The following is a 21,620-nucleotide window of genomic DNA, read 5'->3' as shown; positions in this document are numbered from 1 at the left end:
GATTTGTTACCTATTGTAAGACTACATTTCCTGTTCTCCTTACTTCTGCTATCGTCAGTTATTTTGCTTCTCAAATATCAAAATTTGTCTATTACTTTTCACATCTCATTCCATGATACATTTCCTTCAGAATCATTTTACTGAACTTCAGTGTCCTTGTTTTACTTTTTATTAGTCCCTTGCCCAACACTGGTTGGCTCCATAACTGCTGTATTAGCTTTGAATGAAATGCCAGTTCCATTAGCACAGCAAGTTTTGTTTTAAAAACCGGCCATTATCTAGTGGCTATTTACATAGTATAAAAGACATAGTACAATGAAATTAGTCATATAGAGGAAAATGTAGAAATATTCATGATCAACAATAAGCGTAATAAAATGATGATGACAAACAGCTCGTCTACAAACTTTACAAGAACAGCATTGTGAAATAGATAATGTTGTATAAATACGCCCACTTCTAAGGAAGTAGTAAATATTGTTGAAAAACAACTTGTCAAGAAACACGATAAAATACATGAAACGTTAATTGTTGCGCAGTTTAAGAAACTGTAACGCGAATTTCTATGTCAGACGTGCTGACAAAACACAAACCGACTGACGAGACGTGCAATGAGATGGCACTTAAGTAGCGGAGATACAACTCCCAGGGAGTGCCTCTACAGGGCAACGAGGTAAGCAGGGAGGAGTATGTAATGGTGATAATATCTGTATAGTGCCTTAAAAGTTAAATAAAATACAGAACAACCTGAAATTTAAATGGTTACCATATATACATAAACACAAAACACCAAAAAAGTAAAATTACGAAAAGAGTAAGGACAGCAGAAGACACTCAGAGAACAGAAGACGACTGAAGAATCAGTCTCGGAAACCGGCGGTGGGAAAAACGGGAACATCAGAGGATAGCTCTGCATATAAACACCATACTTATATGGCGCACAGCCTGAGAAACTGATCGTGGTCTGTTGTTGGTCCAACCACCCTACGTAACGAAATGTTAGAGCGCTAAATTCATTGTACATTGTATTACATCAAACGCTTTCTGAAAGGTACTCGGAAAACTATGTTTTTATGCTTTGCTGTTAGTTAATAATCTAGTTCTCATTGTAGTGCATATGGTTCCAAACTTCAATTTCCTCCAAGATGTCCACGCCAGTGCCCTTCTAGATTTTATACAAAATTGTAAGATTTCTTTCTGTTTTCCTGAGGCTGTGTCCTTTTGCTGTTAGGTGAGAAGAACGGGTTGATTTGTCTTTTGCGTTTTTTCTTCCTGTTTATGTTAGTTCGTTCAACCTGGTTTTGTCGTCATTTCCTGTTTGGTCCATGTAAACAGCTCGCAGTCAGCGCAGCGGACTTTGTAAATGCCTACTTCGTTATTGTTAGTTTAAATATTGTGTACAAGCAACCGACGTTGTGTGTCAGTGGTCGTGAAGACAATTGTAACATTTCACAATGCAGTGAGTGTAAAAGAAACCTTGCTGTAAATGGAAAACTGCGTAAATTTCAGCCTTACAGCTGAATCGTCACTGTAATTGTTGGCTGTAGTCTGAAGAACTTAGTGTTGACAACTACACATCTCTTTAATTAGGAGACAGCCATAGTAATTTTTTATTGCTGTTCACTTTACAACCTCAGTTGAAGACACTGTCCTTTCCGTCCAACTGACCGAAGTCCTAATCATAGACAAGTCTTAAAGTTTTTTCTTCCTCCACCTGTGAACTTCAATTTCCTTTCAAAATATCACCTTAGTTCCCTTTTACTCATGTTCATTGTAGAGTAAGTTGCCACTTGCAGTGCCTCTAATCTGCTGTTACTTTGAAAAAATTCAAATGACGGTTTCACAATGTGTGGCTTCAGGAACACTGTCCTCATCCCGATGGAAAACTCCGGTCCCTCATGAAATAATCATGCTCACTGCGACCCACCATGATGTCGTGTGAAGATTCTGCTTCCGACTTCTCATTTATCTGAGTGGAGGGATTTACATTTCTCCTAGACTGGTTCAAAGCGCAATCACCGAGTTTGTAATACACACAACCACTCTTTTTAGTAGTGACTTGTCATTGTTTCTTTAGCTCATATGCGATGGGGAGACAAGTGATTCCGTAATTTCATGAGAGGCAGAGGTACCCTCTGTAGAGAGAACTTCTCTGTCATAAAATGAATTGCATTGAAAGAAGTGTCCTCACATTTCATATAACACACTTCCGCATAGAAGAATTTAGATACGAGTGGATTCAGAATGCAGTAAAAAGAAAGAACGATGTTCAGTTCTGGAGAAATGCTTCGTAAGCTATGTCGGGGTTTCCTCTGGACTTCAGAGGAATTTCTCTTAAAATAGACACGATATAGTAACATAACATGTAAAACAATGGTCTCCTCACATTTACGTTTGATGCGAACTTATAATTACTTAAAATTGTGAAATAATTCCTTTCTTTACAACGATGTGGCAGGGAAACGATGTTGTGTAACTTTACATAATGTAGGCATTCTTTCCGCAGGTCTTAAATCAATCATTTTCTTGTTTGAAGATAGTAACATAGATTACATCATGCGACAGCTTCATGGTGTACCATCCTCTTTATTGTGAAGAAACAACCCAGAACTGTTTTCAGGTTAGGTACCATCTGTTTATCTTCATTCAGTAGAAATGAGAAATACTTTTCCACTACTTGGATTGCTGCTCGCTCCATGTGTCATACTCATGTCACTACATCTCACCTCGTGTAATAATTTTTATGCAAACTTACAGAATCTATTCGTTACTTACTAGCGCACATTGCGAACACTTGACTCTCGCTTCATAGAGTATTACACTTAGAAAGAACTATATTGCCGTTCGCAGACTGAGCCACGCGAGTATGACTCTCGATACCTTCTCACAGCTTTACTCCTTCCTGTACCTCGTCTCCTACCCTCCAGATTTCACAGATGTTCTCATGCCTAGGAGGATACGAGCCAGGAGGCGAGGTTTTAGTGCGTGCAAAGTACCATGGCTGCTAGAAGGGCAGTTGGGTGAGGAAATGTGGGGAGAGCGGCAATGGTGAGGATGGGGGTCGTTCAAAGCGCTGTAAGGGAAACATAGGAGGAGAAGTGCCATTCTAAACTGAAGCCAATGCTCACATTTTCAGCAAATATTAAGTGGGGCTCGTCCCAGCCCACACTAGCATGGTGACAGGTAGAAAAGATCTCCTGTCTCCTCTGCTTTCATTAGTATCTAAAGGAATTCCGCCGAAAATGCTCACTTCCTTACTTTACTTTACGCGATCAGGCCCAATGGATCGCACGCTGCTGTCAGGGATTGCCTGCACTTCAGCCTGTCTTCAGCTTCTTTCTTCTATCCTTCCAGCAGTCACACCCTCTGAAGGTCTTCGATGCGAAGTCACTCCATGGGGTTCTAGATCTTCTTACAGGCCTTCTGCCAGATGGGTAGGTGTTGGGTACAGTTTTCGGCCTTTGGTTGTCCTGCATTCGAGCAAAATGCCCTGCCCACTGGAGTCGTCATGTCTTCATTATAGCCACGATTTTCAGCTCTTTGTAAATATCATATATATTGCGACGTATCCTCCATTTTTCACTATCATTATCGTAAACTGGTCCAAATATCTTCCAAAGGATTTTCCTTACAAATATCATCAATTTGTTCATGTCTTACATGGTTGTACTCCAGGTGGCACATCCATATAGTACTACTGGCTGTAGGAGTGTTTTTTAGTTGCTTATTTTCAAATATCTTGACAAACGTCTGGTTTTGAGGAGAGCATTAAGGCCGTGGTAACAGCGATTACCTGCCTGTAGTCCTGCCTGTATTTACATGGTTCATCTCTGAACACTGCGCCCAGATATTTGAACTCCATAACGTGACGATAAGAACCTTCAGTTTGTATGCGTGAAAGTGGTTCGTGAGTTTCATTATGTCTATGGTATAGAACCATGTATTCCGTCTTGTCACGATTGATTTGAAGTCCAATTTTCCATGCTGTTGTTTCCAGAATGCCAGCTGTTTCCCATAATTCTTCTTGTGAGCCGGATAGTAGCACTATACCATCGGCATATCCGAGGTACCTGATATTCACATCCCTGGTCTGGAATTCTCTCGCATTACCTTCTCTAATGCGGGATAGAAACGAACAACTGATAGTCCATGGTCCTGTCATATCCCATTATTAAATTTGAATGCTTAAGTCACCTTATTTCCAAATTGTAGCTCTGCTGTAGTATCCATCAGGAAGGCCTTCGTGAGGCTTACTAGTTTCTTGGCAAAACAGAACTCTTCCAGACATGTCAGCACACTTCCTGATGAATGCAATCATATGCTGTTCTGATGTCGACAAACAAAATATATAGTTCTTGGCCAAATTCCCAAACTTTTTCTATGATCTGGCGCAGGACAGGGATTTGGTCGATAGTAGATCTCCCGTGACGAACTCGCCGCTGGTTTTCTCCAATAATGGTATCTGAGAATGGTTAGATTCGATCTAGAGGACAGTTCGAGAAGATCTTACAACAAATATTGAGCAGAGCGATACCAAGGTAGTTTTCACATGCCATCCGCTCATTCTTCTTGTAGATGGGACAGATTAGGCATTCCTCTAGCCTTCTTGAATGTTTTCAGTGTTCCAAACGGTCTCTATTAATTTGTGAATCCTTGCGACAAGGCGATCACCCCCTCCCTTAATTATTTCAGCATGGATGCCATCTTCTCCTGGGCTTCTGTTCTTTTTAATCCGTTATATCTGCTTCCTGATCTCTTCTACAGTTGGCTGTAGGTATCCATGGTCTGCTGTCTGTGGCTAGAGGAAGTTAAAGATGTCGTTGGGTCTTCAAAACTTAACAAGTCACTTAAATATTCTTCCCACGTCTTTTCTATTTGATATCCATTTGTCAGCATCTGTCCTCTGGCATTTTTTTGAATTTCTCGGTGTGTTTGTAGATTTTCCTGAGATAATTGAACTCTCTGTACATTTTCTTCATTGTCCTTCCCTGGAAGCCTTCTTCGGCTTCTGTAATAACCCCACTCACGAACTTCCCCTTTTCTCTCCTCAATACCGCTTGTGTTTCTCTTCAGACTCTGTCAAATTCGGCATTACTGCTCTGATCAATTGCTGAGTGTAACCACTTGTCAGGGGCTTCTTTTCTCCTGTTGACCGTCTCTTCACAGACCTCACTGAACCATTTCTTCCTCCTCTCCACTCTTTTTGCAAGCTCCTGCAGACTTTACCACGACATTTCTAATTTCTTCCCATTGCTGATTTACATCTGAGTCCTCTGTTTCTGGCAGTACTGTAAAACGATTCCTGAACTAAACTTGAAGTTCATTTCTGGTTTCTTTGTGTGCTAGTTTTTCTATTTCCAAACGTGCCACTTTCTTTATTTTTTTGGTTTGGTTTCAGGATGACTCTGAGTTGACCTAACCAAAAAATGGTCGAAAGCTCACTCAGCCCCACGGGAATTTCTTACATCCATAATCCAATTCCTGGTTTCTGCGTTAATTGCTATGTGGTCTATTTGGCTGACTGTTTTTTCCATCTGGGGCACCCAGGTTCGTTTGTGAACTTGTCTATGTGGGAAGTTTGTGCTACTGATAAACATGCCCTGGACATAGCAAAGCTAATTAGCCTTATTCCGTTGTCGTTACTATTTTTATGCAGGCTATGAAGGCCTATTGTGGGAGTAAAGCTGGTCTCCTTTCCTATCTTGGCATTAAAATCGCCGATGAGATTTCTGCAGCTGTTTTTAGGGATGGAATCCATAACATCTTCCAGCTGTGCATAGAATATATTACTTACTTGATCTTCACTTTCCTCTGTTGGTGCATGACGGTTCACAAAGTTGAGTTGGTTTTTCACTCATAAAGTTAGAACTGAGATTCTAGGGTTAGCTGCCGTATAATTCTTTACCATTGGTACAATGTCTATGTTAACACAGAAACCGGTTCCAAAAGTGTGCTTGACTGCTTCCCCATACAATATTGTGTAATTTTCTACGTCTGTTGCCCCTGTATCTTCCCATAGAACTTTATGCACGGCAACCACCGACCTTTTCTTCTTTTCCAATTCTCTAACTAAAGTCATTGCCACTCAAGGTTTGTACAGAGAATGTACATTCCACGTTCCAAATCGTAGTCCTTTCCTACGCTTAGTTCGTTGTACTGGGTATCTGTTCTGTGTCCGAGGCTTCTCTCTAGCTTTCGTAAAACGAATGGTTTCACGAGGTATGGTTGTTAGCCCCGCCCCCAACCCCAACTTAGAGGACCAAGGTATCCCATTTAATCTGGATCATCAATTTCGACCTGTCCAGCTTGGAAGGCCCTACCGGTAGTTAAGCAACTGCCAGAATACCTCTCAGGATCATTTGACCACGCAAGCCCAAACACCATGACAAGGTAAGGATACCGTTGTGCTGTCCAAAATGCAGCGATATATTTTCGCCCACCCTGTTAACCATATGCAGCTTTCAGAGAAGCTTCATGAGTGGCAAATTTTGAGTAAAAGCTACCCTCTTCTCTCGTTGCAGAGGCAAAATTTGCTTCTTTTGCCAAAACGCAGAGGAGTTAACACTGTCTCACCTCACTAACATGTTATGCAGGCTAAATTGTGAAAGCATTGTGAAACAATGGTTTATTGAGCTTATTAGGTGAGGAACTGAGGCAAAGTGGAGTCAGTAGCTTATGAAAAAGCAGATTATCGGTACAAAAAAGGAAATAACATGTAATGTCTTCAAATATGTTGTTCCAAAACCCATTGTATTTCTCATTTCACCAGTTATCATTGACCCTTAAAAATTGCATTCTTTCACGGAAAAAGTATGTAGTCTTTGGAATAACGCTGTAGATAATGAAGTTTTGCATAATAACAATGTGGTAAAATACTCCCCTCTTTCCCTGCTATCTTTTGCCAAAATCGCATTGCGATACCTGAAACCGTTTATGAAATATGGATAATGTTGTGGATATTTCGCTCTGGCTTTATCGCTGGCGCTGCGTGATCGCAAAAGAGTGTGCAACACAAGACCACTTTTCTTGAGACTGGCGATGGATAGATACCTCTACCTACGGCCAAATAAAAATGTAATATGTTAGCTAAATTTCATACACAACAATATATCATATAATATGCACCAAACGCAAATGAGGGGTACATCGTCATGAACCTGACTTATAAAACCATATATAAAGCAAAAATGAAATTTCCTTACCATATAGTTTCTCTAAATTCGTTTGCGGAAGATTTCAGGGCGCGAGCCTCAGGTCTGTCATAGCTGAACATCCGAAAGGTGGGAAACACTTCTCGGCCACCCCCACCCAACAATCGAATGAACTTGCCCAGCGCACTGGACGAAAATTAGTCACTGTGCATCGACCACTGTCTTCTGCGCGAGCTATGCTGGCGGAATTAATGCTGTGAGGAGGGATCGTGAGTCGTGCTTGAGTAGCACAGTCGGTAGTCTACCTTCGGCATGGCTACAGGGCGAACATGTGCCTGTGTTCCATGCTCGGCGCAACGATCGCCTCTGTTTGTGTTTGTAGTTGTCGTTTCATGCGCGCCGATTTCCACTAGCAATACCACATGGCGAACCATTATCACAAAGCAACGCTATGATTTACCTTTTGCCCCGACTTTGCACGTCCCAAAGCCCGCCATGTGTCACATTTCTTACGAGAACACAAATTTTTCTGTTGTCAGCAGCACTGCATATACCTGAAGATTATCAGTAACGTCAAGTGTGACAAGGTGATCAGAATGGCAAGTCAAGGCTTTGATTCTGCAACACGAATGACGCTTAGGCACTGTGACTGTCGATCATGCGGGTTTCGGCATCCGAACAATTAAAATTTTCGAGCTGCCGTTTTAGACTACGATTTCTGTAGACATGTGGCACCGGGGGCTGCGATGCCATTATCATGTATCAAGGCCAACTCTGTACATTTTTGGGATGCGGAAAGGAAGGAAATCTTCATTCAAAATGTATAAAACGACGGATCGCATTGTTACTTGTAAACCTCCCCCCGTCACTTATCGACCTTAATAACAGTGAAAAATTAAGCCGCGTGTACCTAATGGAAATTTGGGAAAAGCAATCGTCACCGAAGTTAATCTGTCGCTAAACAGGGAGGAAGAGTTACATCTAAATGAAAAGAAAAATGCAAATTAAATTGGTGGAAATTATTTTTGAAAAAGGGTAAAGTTAATAAAGAAAGTAAATGTGAGGTCGTTACGTTAACAATTAACTGGCGTTAATTAGTTATTAGAGATTTGGGGAAAATTACGATCGCCAGTCCTATGGACTACTAGTATATTAACTGAAAAAGAAAGGTTAATGCACATGTAATTAGCATTAAAAGCATGGCAACTGAAGATTGACACATGTTGTGTAAAAACTGAATGTCTGTCAGAAGTAATAAATTTCGCTACACTCTGACTTACTTTAGCAAAAGAATTAATAAAACCGGAAAATTGAAAGTTAATTTAGTGACTGAAATTAATAGTGATTTTCGTTTCTGAAGCACTACGAAATTAAATTAAATAAGGTTAGTATTGGGCTAACTCAACAATCGTCTCAAAAGCAACTTGAATCTACACAATTTAGAATTAAGAGATTTAACTTTGAATTCGAATTAAATAATATTGAACAATTAACAATAGTAAAATTTACTACATACCAAGCTAAGCGGCGGTCACAGGTAAGCTAAAGTATGGTAACAAAACTGGCACTCTTAATTTGTGCTTGTGTAATCTAAATATAGTTCTATTTGGTTATTGTAGACAGCTATGAATACTTTAACTGAACTTTGAAATTAAAGCAGTGAAATGGAATGATATTACTTTAATGCTGGCGTTTAAGTTTCAACGACACTCGACTTCATTTCGGAAAAGGAAGGGACCGTGCTTGGTAATGCAATTGGGACAACGAGCAACAAAGGTTCATGGTAAGGCGCTGTATTTTATTGATGCAAATGGAACAGTTTGAAAAGCTGAGGTCTGCCATACAGTTCTAAAACTTTACGTGGTTTCAGTCTTCCTTGTTAGTTGATTGAAGGTTTGAAGTCGTCGATCGAGGAGGTGGCGACAATCACTTATTGTCGGCCATCGCTGTTGCAGAAGCTGAATGTTGGCGCGCCTTCTTCTCGACACGGTCACCAGGTGAAACCGGCTCTTGATGTGTGCCAGCCAATGTTTCCCGTCCGCGACACCGTGCCAGAAACTATCATAAGCAAACTATCATTACATGCTGCCAAACCCCGAAAGTGCGGCAACTCGCGGGAGGGTCACTCAACACACCTGCTCCACCGCCCTACTCCAGCCAGACACTGCTCTGCCTGCGCTCCACGCGGCACAGTTAACACTACTCAAGATCGTAAACCCTTTGGTTCTCCAGACGACTTACCGATGTAATCATTCGATAGCATAGTTTTCCCTAGGCAAGATCCAGTGTAAAAATAAAAATAATATTTACAAAACAAACCAATTATACATCGACATATATATATATATATATATATATATATATATATATATATATATATATATATATATGTCGATGTATAATTACAATATATAAAGACACAGAAATGTCATGTCTTCGGGTAACAAAACAAGGAAAAATTTATAGTACAATAAATGGAAATAGGAGGATATGAATTTCCGGCGTTACATACTGCCTCTGGACGTGACTCTCCCAGCCAGCGCTATGACCGCCAAGATTTCCTGAAGTCTGCCCCTTAGCCACCGCAGCCCACAACAGCCACCAGACAGTGACGGTTTGGACGACTTTCAGGGAACAATAGGCAGGGAGCCAGCCACACGACACCCTCATAGACCCATCAAAAGGACTGGCTTTGCCACTGTGTCAACACTTGGCTCCTTGTGGTGCTGACAGAGGCTTTTGAACTCGGACGGCGGGACTCTTTGCCGTCGTCTGAAGAAGAAAGAGTAGTCGACAAAGAACGTCCTCCACAGTAGCACAAGAGGAAGAATAGATCGATACCGAACCACTGACATTCTCTCGTATGAGGATGATGACGCCCCATGTGCGAACGACGCTCACTTCCTGTTGTCAGCTGAAACCCCTTGGCGGAGGCCCCCTACCCCGCCTTATGGGAAATACGTAACACCATCACATGGAATCGTCATTAGAGAACCTCACAATGCATCCTCATTGTGGCCAAATCAGTGACTCTCCTCCAAGATGAAGGGATACTGCTGCCATCCACTGTGAACAAACTCTGTTATTTGGGTATCAGTTTCAACGTATACACCATATGGATGGTGTAACCAGTAAATTTGTTATCCACTTGCCTACCGCCACTTTCTTCAGATGATAAAAGCCCACATCCATCAGAGTTTGAATGCGCTGTAGCAAATGGCCTATATCATCACCTACATCACTCTCCATCTGGTTCACTCTGCCCAAATCCTAAGTCTGACAATATTCGTAGGAAGACAAATCCAGGCGGCCTATGGATACTTTCTATCGCTGTGAACCGGCTTTATGATTCGCTACGACAGCCTCACCCTCCGCACTATAGCAGGAGGACTCGGTCTCGTCCATGTTAGAGCCCGGACATCTACTTTATTCTTAACTAACATGACAAGTTTGTGCAGGCCCTTACACGCATTCTCTTGGACGTTCCTATGCCTGCATGCCCTGTCTCGCTGATGAATGTGGCCCATCCGGTCCCATCATTTTCCCACATATCGACCTACTTTGTCAAACTCAGGTATGCACATGATGCCCTTCTGACAGTTCAGTTGGTCGTCAGCCAGAGAAGAGACAACATCGCGTTCCACTTATCACAATGAGACTTTTTGTTGTGATAGACTGCTGTGAAACTTGGACTTAGATACAGGATTTTACTACCACACAGAATCAAATTTAAGTGAAGGTTCAATTGCAGCTTATTGGTGCTGATTAGTTACGGAGAAGGACTGGAAGGTAACACACAATAATATTTTACTTCGCTAGTATTGCATCTTGAATATCGAAATTTAACGACGATATAGTCTGACGTTTGCGCTACAAAGGGTATTTCTTTTTTATGCACATCTCTAGTGTCAGAAGTCCGAACTACGCAACAAACGTGGCGCACATGTTACTGTCGTCAACTTGCAACGAGCAGCGAAGTGTAGTTCATATTTGTGGGACATAGGACATAACCGAGTAAAATTCACAGGGACATGCGTGACCTACATGAGGACGACTGTACGGACAGTAACAATGTCTCCAGGTGTTGTGTATTCTCCTAAAAGAACTGCGTGAACATTCCTGATTTGCCACGCATCCGGCAAATAGTAGTAGCTGCAACCCCACAAAATTTCGGAGCCATTGAGGCAGCAACTTTGAACGATCGGCGTGTGCAGTTGCGAATCTCATCGCCGCAGTTCTACATTTCCTATTGTGCTGTGTATGATATTGTTCATGACACGTGAAATTTCATGAAGTTACTACTTGCAGCTTGCGTAAGAACCTGACAGACAATCACAAGAACCAGCAAATTATGACAAGCTTGAATAACTTAACACGTCATACCGCAGAAGGGCATGACTTTCTGAAGGGAATCGTCACTGTTAATGAGTCGAGGACGTACAACCGCACGCCCGAAGCCAAGCAGGCCTTTATGGGGTGGAAACGTACTGGTTCCTCCTTACGAAGAATTTTATAGTGACTCAATCCACTAGGAAAGTGCTTATGACAGTGTGTTCGGAAATATTCATGGTGTGTTATTGGTGGACATTGCTGAACTCGAGGCCACTACGAAATGCAGCCTGCAATACAACTTTGGTTACGTTGCATCTTGCCCTTCGCGGCAAACGCCACAACATTAATGTTAACGATGTCAGACTTCTTCATTATAATGCTCGCCCTCATATTGCTGCTCCAGTTCGTGAGAGAAAAGCCAGATATGTGTAGGAGGTGCTCCACCATCCACCATATGTTCAGTACTTTGCACCATCGCAGTTTCATCTGATTTTCTTGTTTGTTCAGTCTTTTGGGAGGAGCTCTTTGGAACGACGACCGTTTATTATTGTGAGAAAGTAAAACACCTACGGCCACCCTTATGATTTTATTTTACTTTGTTCCAACCACCTTCAACGCTTGAATGCGCAATCTTCACGCTGTTGTTGATGTGGTACGGGTTGATATGATATAAGTTGCCAGCATAACTGGATACGCAGATAATGTGTCAGCACTCCAACCACCAACTGCCAACATTTGATTAGTCCCATAGAGATATTCCTGGCTGGCCCATGCTTAGAGATATATGCGGAAGTGAAATCAACAGTCCACAGATGGCTTTAATCCAACCAGACTTCTACGTATGTGGCATTTTCAAACTAGTATCACATTTGGAGAAACGCGTTGAGCACTTTGGTATTTCTGTAGAAAGATAGGTAAAATACGCAAGTTCATTTTGATTGTTTTATTTTGTTATCTATTAAACTTTTTTGGTAGTAAAATTATTGAGAATCACTTTTTCATCTTCACTCGTGTTTGTATCTTGTCCAGATACCTAAGGCGACAGGTTGCTATTCCGTTATAACTAGCCATGGGCTTTTCGAAGTCCTTTTTGAGCAACTCATTTAAAATCCAAGCCATATGTCAGTATTGTTACGCCCCAATATAGTATCCCTGGTCGACATCAAAAATTCTTCCAGTTTAACCCTGGCAGCTCCGGAGTCTGAATCAGTAGACAGCCAACTAGTGAGAATGCCATTTAACCCTGGCAGCTCCCGGAGGCTGAATCAGTAGACAGCCAACTAGTGAGAAATGCTAGGTGGCTGTCTACTGATTCAGCTGGGTGAGTTATGGCAAGCATGGATGCTATCACAACGCGGAAGAACGTCCGATCACACAAGTCTGCAGGCGAAGCGTAATAACATCGTGGCAGCCGAGAGATACTAGTGACAAAGCAGAGTATCAAATGGTTCAAATGGCTCTGAGCACTATGGGACTTAACATCTGAGAATATCAGTCCCCTAGACTTAGAACTACTTAAAGCTAAGTAACCTAAGGACATCACACACATCCGTGCCCGTGGCAGCAGTCGAACCTGCGACCATAGCAGCCGCCTGGTTCCGGACTGAAGCGCCTAGAACCGCTCTGCCACAGTGACCGAAAGCAGAGTATCATAAGGAAGGATAGGTACGTGGCATCAACAAGTATGCAGGTGCCGAACCAGCGGAAAAGAGCCCCTGAAAGGTGACGTTACGAACTTCTGAAGTCACTAGGAGAGCTTACAGCGAGGTGGAACCAGGAAACAGGATGTCAGCCATTTCTACGCAGCAGGTTGCAATGGAAGCACCGACATAAATACCCCATACTTCTTAACAAATGGCTGATTGATGAGTGCTGATTGCCCATTGCCCAGTTGCATGTGTTCGGTGTGAGGGGAAGCTACTAGGTCGACCCTCAGCACGTCTAGCTGTCTACGACCGTCTATGTAACTGTGAATACTGCTGAAGGACTTTGCTTCTGACAGCTACACTGTCATCTTCCGAGGCAACGCTGATAGCACGTAGAGACCGCCATCACCCTGCAGGCCTGCTGGAAGCTTCACTTGCTTGATCTGGACGCTCTCCGTCTTCTGCCTTTGAGAGGATGGACGACTGCTGCTGCTCATCCTGATCGTATGGTAGATACCGATGCTGTTAGCTCCTGGCCCATAAATGGGGTCTGTGAGCCGACTTCTGCGATTCAGTGAGTACTTCTGGTAGACCTGGGATGCGACTCCTGTGTGCAAATCTTCAGTGTTAACGAGACCGCTTTGTAGATCAATACGTAGGGCTGGAGGCCACTGTCGCCAACAGGTCGACGGACGCCCCAAGACATAACGGGTGCCAACCAACACTCCGCTGCTAATGAGGGTGCCACTCGGTTGGGTTGGCTGGAGGACGGTACTTTGTCAGAAAATCCTGTAAAACCGCCTAATAAATGTTTTATTGTCAATGATGTTTTCTTGGCGCTCTCAGTGTAACCACGTCCTCACTAGCACATACTCTCTGGCTCTCTCCTGACGACTGTAGGAGTCTGTTACTGGATTCCTACAGCACACACTGTTGTAAAACAAGCTTTTCTTTAAGTTTGTTGGCATACTAAATTTAGAAACATTGAACTCCTCCTCTAAACTAAGACGATTAAGGATAAATATTAAGTATATTTTTCCTTGGATGTCAATTAATTCTCTCTGGAGGCACATTAATTAAAGTTTTTAGGCAGTTGATGCTCAATATTATTTTACTCACAGCTACCCCCTTTTTATCCAAAATATTGTGTTTGGACAGATTTATTTTCAGGCCCACTTCTTTCGCAACTATCTGATAAAACCTCTATAAAAAATTGGCAATTCTATCCCATTGTTGGCTACTTAGTCTGAAAAACTCATTTTAGTAAGTATTTTCACTTTTATTCTACCTCTTATTTCTTTGAAAGTAATTTTAGACGTAGCTATCTCAAGGACTGCTAAAATTAGTTTCGAGGGTATTGGGTCATCACGCTATTTTCTCTTAAAGTTGAAAATTCCCTCGTGTCTTTTGGTATGCTGATAGAAATCACGGTATCCTAGACATTTTGTCTCGTAATTTGTTTATGTATCATATTTACACACCATATTCGGTATAACGTTACTCGTATGTAGGCGAAGCAACCGGTCGCCTAGAGTTCCTCACGATAAGATGAATTTGTTTGCGAAGCTGTGCGGCTCCACGGCCTATAGCACGACGTGGCCGGGAGAGCCGCCACGGCCGGTCCAGACGAGACACGTGCGTTAACAATGGACCAGAAACTGGATAAATTCCAGAGCTGGGAATTTGGACGGCTAATGCACGCATTACTTTTGTGCAGAAATTGCTGCAGGAAATGGCGGAGAGTCAGACACTCTTACAGGTGGTGAAGTAAAACCTCTTTGAGATTCGACAATAACTCACATAAAATATTTATGGAAATCTAAATACTTTTGCCGCATCAGAAAAATGAGGCCCGTCCACTGACACAGCAACATCTTAATATCGTTAAAACTTCAGAAGTTAATATTTCGCAGAGAATAAACATTTTCACAATGAACCTCTAAGTTAACAACTATTAATAGTTTCATGCTATTTCAAGGAATTGTATGTCGGAGGATAGTATTGCACTCTTCCTGTCATCCCTGAAAGCTATTTATCTGTATCTTTCTTACCACGTCTTTTATATCGCTTTCATTACGCAAATGTTTGTTAGAACATCGCATTCTCCACATTTACACAGAAAATGAACACAGCATCAGTACCTCACATATTGCTATACTTGCGTTTTAAATTTACTATTTTGCCAGTAACTTTACTTAAATGTTGATTGCAAATGATATTAAAAAAACTGGCCTAATTTAAAACTGCTCAATCGTATGTGTTACCGGACACCAAAATTGAAAAGACTGCCAGAAGACGCTTCTGTCAAGCAGGCATTAATAATTTATGCGACAATCTGCTGTCATCTAGCGTACTTGCCCAAGAATGCTGGCTTATTTATTAATGAACAAATCTTTATTTACAAGTATTGTGAATAATCTGCGTGTAACAGAATGTTTATGATATTCCTATTTAAATATTGTTGTTGCATGCTAGCTGACTCCATAAAGTGATCATGTTGAATGAATCAATGTCTTTAGAGCCTGAGAACGCTGTATGTTTGGTGCGGAGGGCATTCAGCCAATGAGAGTTGAAAATCGGCAGCACACTGCTGTAGTCAAGTGGAGACTGGGACTTCTTGAGTGTAGAGCTCAAATGAGCGGTTATGGACACTTCTTGTGCAGTTCCTGAAATTTGGAAATTTGAGGCAAGTTCCTATGGGACGAAACTGCTTAGGTCGTCGGTCCTTAGGAGTTCTTGAAGAAGGCAGACCTGCCTGTCGTAACGTGCATGATTCGATAGTGATGGTGTTTGATCCTGAGCTGTGAACGGTCGCTGTCATGCTTCTGGCGGGGCTTTACAATTCGAGAGGACTGAATGTGCTGTAGAGCTGGACTCTAAGCACAGTGACATTTCATATTCATTGACTCTACAACTTACTTCATTCAGGATGAGTATATGGTCAATTACACTCTAACTGCTGTGGAATTGAGCTTGTTCTATGGGTTGTGTGTTATGGGACAGTAATTCTTCTAGTCAGGAATATCTCTTCTTGTGTATGAACATTTTTGCTTTGTTTCAAGAGGCGCAGATGCTGCAATTAGTTATACATGAAGACGTTTTGCAGTTTTTTCATCATTAAGCTTAATATGTCAGTTGAAAGACTAAAGAGAGTTTCTGATGTTTCACTATTTTCACTTGATTATTGCGGTGTCAGCCGTTCAGGAATTATTTCATATAAACTGCTTGACATTTGGTAACGGACATAGCTAAGAAACGACACCTAACTGCCACGAAGTAACCAACAATGGTTACGGAGCACCCAAACAATGACATTAACAGGAAATATAAAGGACGGGACATGTTTACAGGAGGGAAGGCTGTGCACGAGTGCTCTGCATGTATTCGACAGTTCGTACAGTACGGTGTTTGACGGAGGTTCTTGTGAAACCGGTTAGTGCGAGATTTTGAGCGCTGTGGCAATATGTCTGCAAGACATTATCGACGAGCGGTTGGATGGCTCGAAGCCGGTCAGACTGTCACTACTGTTGGTCCAGGCAGTTTAGCCCGAAAAAGGGCTACGTTATTCAATAAATATCTACAAGCTCGAAATAATTTTAATCGACGTCAGGCATACAAGATGAGAGGTGAATGAGTATGAGACAGTCTTTGCCTTCTCCCAAACTTTTGAGGGCCTGATAAGCTACACATTTCTTGACCTATTTGAGTTTTTCGCATATAACTCGAATACGATAAACGCTATTAAAGTTTTAAATATGGCTGCGTAGTCAGCGACCGTTTACTAATCAACGTTACAGCAATTACAGCACTCTGTCACATAATTGATGTCTTTTGAGCAGATTTCCACCTTCCTGTGCGTGCGTTCACTAGAAATTAAATATTCAAATTGACATGTCACGTATAAGATAAATATCAAGCGATAAGGCTTTATCAACAAAAATTTAAAAATAACATATGGACGGCGTGCCACTATGGGCTGCTCATACATATAAAGCCACTGGTAGCAACAGGCAGAGTGCATGTGTGACTAGTGACGGGTTAACGGACATGCGCATTTACGGCTTATGTTGTCTTACGATGTTTGAATACATGTGCTCGCACTGTGTAACCACGACACAAATGTATTTAACAGCATTGACAACGACATACAAATGTGTCAGCTTACATTACGTTGACATGGCTTAAAGCCTTAATATTAGGACTTGATAATGGCCTAAGGCCGAAATTGCAAGCGTGAAATAAAAACTTATAACAGTTACTGGTGCAAAGATGATGTCCTTAAAAATTTTTTATGGCTGTGAATCCCAGCTACAACAAGTGTATTCATTCTAGCTTAAGTCCCTTTCGTTTCATGACGATCCAGTAGCTGACTATACTGTATGTAGCCTTTAAAGTGGCAGCTGTAACTAAGGTGCGTTCCAAGTAGAGAGCTGTCATTGAGTTTCTTTGGCCGGAAAACCAGAGCATCTCAGATATTTATAGGCGCTTGCAGAATGTCTACGGATTGATGGCCACAAACAAAAGCACGGTGAATCATTGGGCGAGGCATCTGTCACCATCGCAACAGAGTCGCACAAATCTGTCCTATCGCCCACGTGGCGGCCGGCCACACACAGGTGTTGCTCTTGTAATGTGTTGGTGGCCACAAAAATGAAAACGAACATACCCTTCTCCATGACAACGCAAGGCCTCTTACATGTCTGTGCCACCGAGAGATATTCACAAAATTTCATTGGACTCTTCTTCCCCATCGACCCAACATCCCGGATCTCGTACCTTGCAACATCTATCTGTGGGTCACAATGAAGGATTCACTCCGCGGAAATCAGTACTTGGATTAAGTAGACAATATTGAATCAGCAAGACTTGGCTCCGACGTGGACAACTAGGATGGTACCTGGGGGTATACGGGCCCTTTCAGTAACGTGGCCTAGTGCCGTCGCACTGATCGGAGATTATGATGAAAACTAGTGTGATGTAACCAAAATAGAGGGAAATAATATGGTGTATTGGCATCCTGAATGAAACCAACGTGGCCGGCCGCAATGGAAGAGCGGTTGTAGGCACTTCAGTCCGGAACCGCGCAGCTGCTACGATCCCAGGTTCGAATCCTGCCTCGGGCATGGATGTGTGTGATGTCCTTACATTAGGTAGGTTTAAGTAGTTCTAAGGCTAGTGGACTGATGATCTCAGATGTTAACTTACATAATGCTTCGAGGCATTTGAACCATTTTTTGATACCAACCTGAATCCAGAAAGAAAAATGTATAGCATTACTTATTGCATGCCCCTTCTATATTTAAAATGCACATCATTGTGAAAGGTGGCTGTCCTATTTGATATGCGGTTCTGATTATATCATGGGCCACAAACATGAGTAAATTTGTAAATATGATAAAAGTTCTCAAGCCTTGTAAGATCGCTTTAAAGCTTCCTTTATAATCTGTGGTGAACGTATGGGCATTATTCTGTCATTCTGGCTACAGGTTAATGTGAGATGTATCCTTTACCCTGTGGCTCCTGCAAGATGCAATTTCCACCCCCACACCACTTCTGAAGTCAGACAGAAGCTCCTAACGTTCTAAAGACAAATGCCTGAAAAACTTTCAGCAATAAATATCTTCTGGAGTCGTCCGCTGTAAGGAAATGACACAAAAGTTCACAAAATTTCTTAGGTAACTAGTGGAACACTTGGGTACTGGAGTAGTGCTAGTTAGTATAAGAAAAACATGAAACTAACGAAAATTATAATTTTTTTTGCAAAAATTCTGAGAAATCACAATGGCACTTTTAGTTATGAAGTGAACGAGTAATTTAGTTATGAACTGAACATGTTATTTCCGGGTTCTTTTCGGAATGTGAAGGATAGGATTCGTAAATGAAATTTCTATACAAAGTTTAAGATTGTTACTGACTAGGCAGAATTGTTGAGAGCCGACCCTACTCAACTTGAATAATTATCCGTTAGAATGTTGCTAGGTATGGTCAATGCTGTCGCGTGTGATATGCGGTGAAGTGTACTGTTGAGGAAGAAATATGGGGCTCGCAATAGCTGTAGTGCACAATACCGTAAGCTGCAATGACTGCTGTCTGCACCGTTCGCTGTTGACAAATAAGATAACTATCGTTCTATCTGGATTGACCTTCGCCAATCAAACTCTCCCTACGCCCTGATCAAGTCAAGGAGTCCTATTCGCCCCTAGTCTAACTATCGGCGTGGTACACCGGTCAGATAACCATTCCACCGTGATGCCACTCAAAAATTCGCTTGCAAGCGTTTAACTATAACTCTGTCCGTTCACACCGCACAATAAGTGTGGTGGCCAATACAGTGAACAACACTTAATCGCAAGCACTCAGTATAGAGTCGCATCACGATTCGCTCTCGACAGAGGTACTCTGCCAGTGAAACGCTGAGGAGAGACATGTTCCTTGCTCTTTGAGTACATGTACGAGCTCACACGCTCTCGTTTCGTGTTCTCGCTCCAAGAGCGACAACAGAACGGCCCCTCTCGATGCCATTACTTCTTCAGCTCAAGGCGTCAGGAATACCGTCTGCCACTCAGCATTGCCCTTCTAAATCGGGAGAATAACGTTTCGTTTAAGGCGACCAATCTGGAAATCAGTAGCAACGGCGTTTGGCGTTTGCTGTCTCCCTGTGAAAACCTCTGAAACTGTGTGCTATGTTTGTAAAGAATGCATAGGCTGGGCGCTTCCGCACAATGTAGCAGAATTAGTTTTTAAGCAGAACACGGGGTCCTTCTCCCTTCCACTCAGGCAAACGCTGTCTGCTCTACGGATGGTCGCCGGCCGATGTAGATAGGTAGACTTGTCCTCTGAAGGGACATGCCTCCTGGCATGCGGTTTGCCTCTCCTCAACTAAAAGTTTTTGTGACCGTCGTGTCTTGAAGGTGTGTGTCTACACCAGCCTAGAGTATTTTAACCTTGGTGCACATTTGTGATTTACTTGTTATTTGCGGATCGTTTACATGAATTCATATAACATTGAGTTTATCTCATCGAGTTTGGGTTCGAATGAAGCATCGTTATGTGCAGAATATGATTGTGAGGGCGGAATATGTAACCAATGAAGGTCAGGAGACCACGATGTCTTACATACCTCCCTCCTTCTGATAAAATTTTTGTCTGGTGTTTGTCAATGCCGTGGAGAACATTGACAAAGTCAGGCAAAAATTGATCTTTTTGATTTTCCAATAAACTTTTCTCAGCCTTTTTTAACAATTTTTTCTAATGGTTTTTTATAGCAATTGTTTCTATTTTTTAATTCTATAATTTATGTTTTGTTGTTAGGCAAATATACACTTTACAAAGGTTGTTATTCTTTGTCGTTGCCAGTATATATATGTTTTTCTTTTTCATTTCCAAAAATTGTTTTTACAATATTAATTTTTCTAAACTCGTTAGTCTACAGTGTATCATGTTTTAGTGGGGTTATATCTTTTCTTTAGTTAAGCTTCGCGTGAATGTTCGCAAAAACTCTGTTGTGTGGCATTGTTTTATTTATTTAGGCATTATGATTAATTTTTTTTGTGTCACTGTTTTCAGAGTGAAGAAGTGTTTTTTTATTCTATCCTCTTTCAACCTATGATTAATCAAAATCTTTTTAATATAAAAAACTAACTTGGGTTTACAGGGATTTTTGAGATTATCTACTAATACTAATTATTTTTCTTTACATAATATTTTGAGATCTCTATCACATTATGGGCATTACATATATGATAAAATAATTATTTTTACAGAAAAAGGAAAAAGATGTTTTTACAAATATATCATTTTCTAAACTCTACATTTGTATTTTATCAGTCTTTTCGTTTTGTGCTACGTTAGTTTCTGTGCTTGAGGATCACCACTGAAATACTGGAAGGCATCGACTCATTTGTATGGGTGTCACAAATCATGAGAGAAGCAATCTAGCATGCGATGCCAGGTCTTACTTGTTGACATTGTCATCATGGAGTGGTACTTTTAACCAATGATGATGACTGTGGTTTACTGCATAAACAGTGATATCTTGGTACTCCTTTGCTGTCACACCTGGGATGGCATGGCAGTTCGATGATTGTAGTTGACTACATCTTGGTACTTCACACCTGGTTTGGTATGACAATTTGATGATGTGGTAGGGAGAATACTGTTCATTTTGTTGAATCTATTTCTAGATAATGTTGGTTGGTACTACTTAATATTCCGTTTGCCGTTCGCTTGTATTTGTTTAACGATTCAAGGTTTATTTTTGGAGAGGTGGTTGTAGTAGTTGCCATGCCTCAAAGTTTATGGAAAGACGTTTGTAGCAATTTGCTTTGTAGGATACGAGAGAAAGTATCTTGCTGTCTTCTGCCCTTCTCCATCTTTCAGCTTCTGTTCTTCTCTCCTTTCTTGCATTCTTCTGTTCTTCTTGGGCCAGGAATATGTGAATTTTAGTGTAGGAGTGATATAGGATTTGTAGGATCTAACTGACTTTCCAAAT

This window comes from Schistocerca serialis, chromosome 4 (assembly GCF_023864345.2).
Source record: "Schistocerca serialis cubense isolate TAMUIC-IGC-003099 chromosome 4, iqSchSeri2.2, whole genome shotgun sequence".
NCBI lineage: Eukaryota > Metazoa > Arthropoda > Insecta > Orthoptera > Acrididae > Schistocerca > Schistocerca serialis.
The sequence above is the reverse complement of the archived record's forward strand: the minus strand, read 5'-3'. Positions refer to the sequence as shown.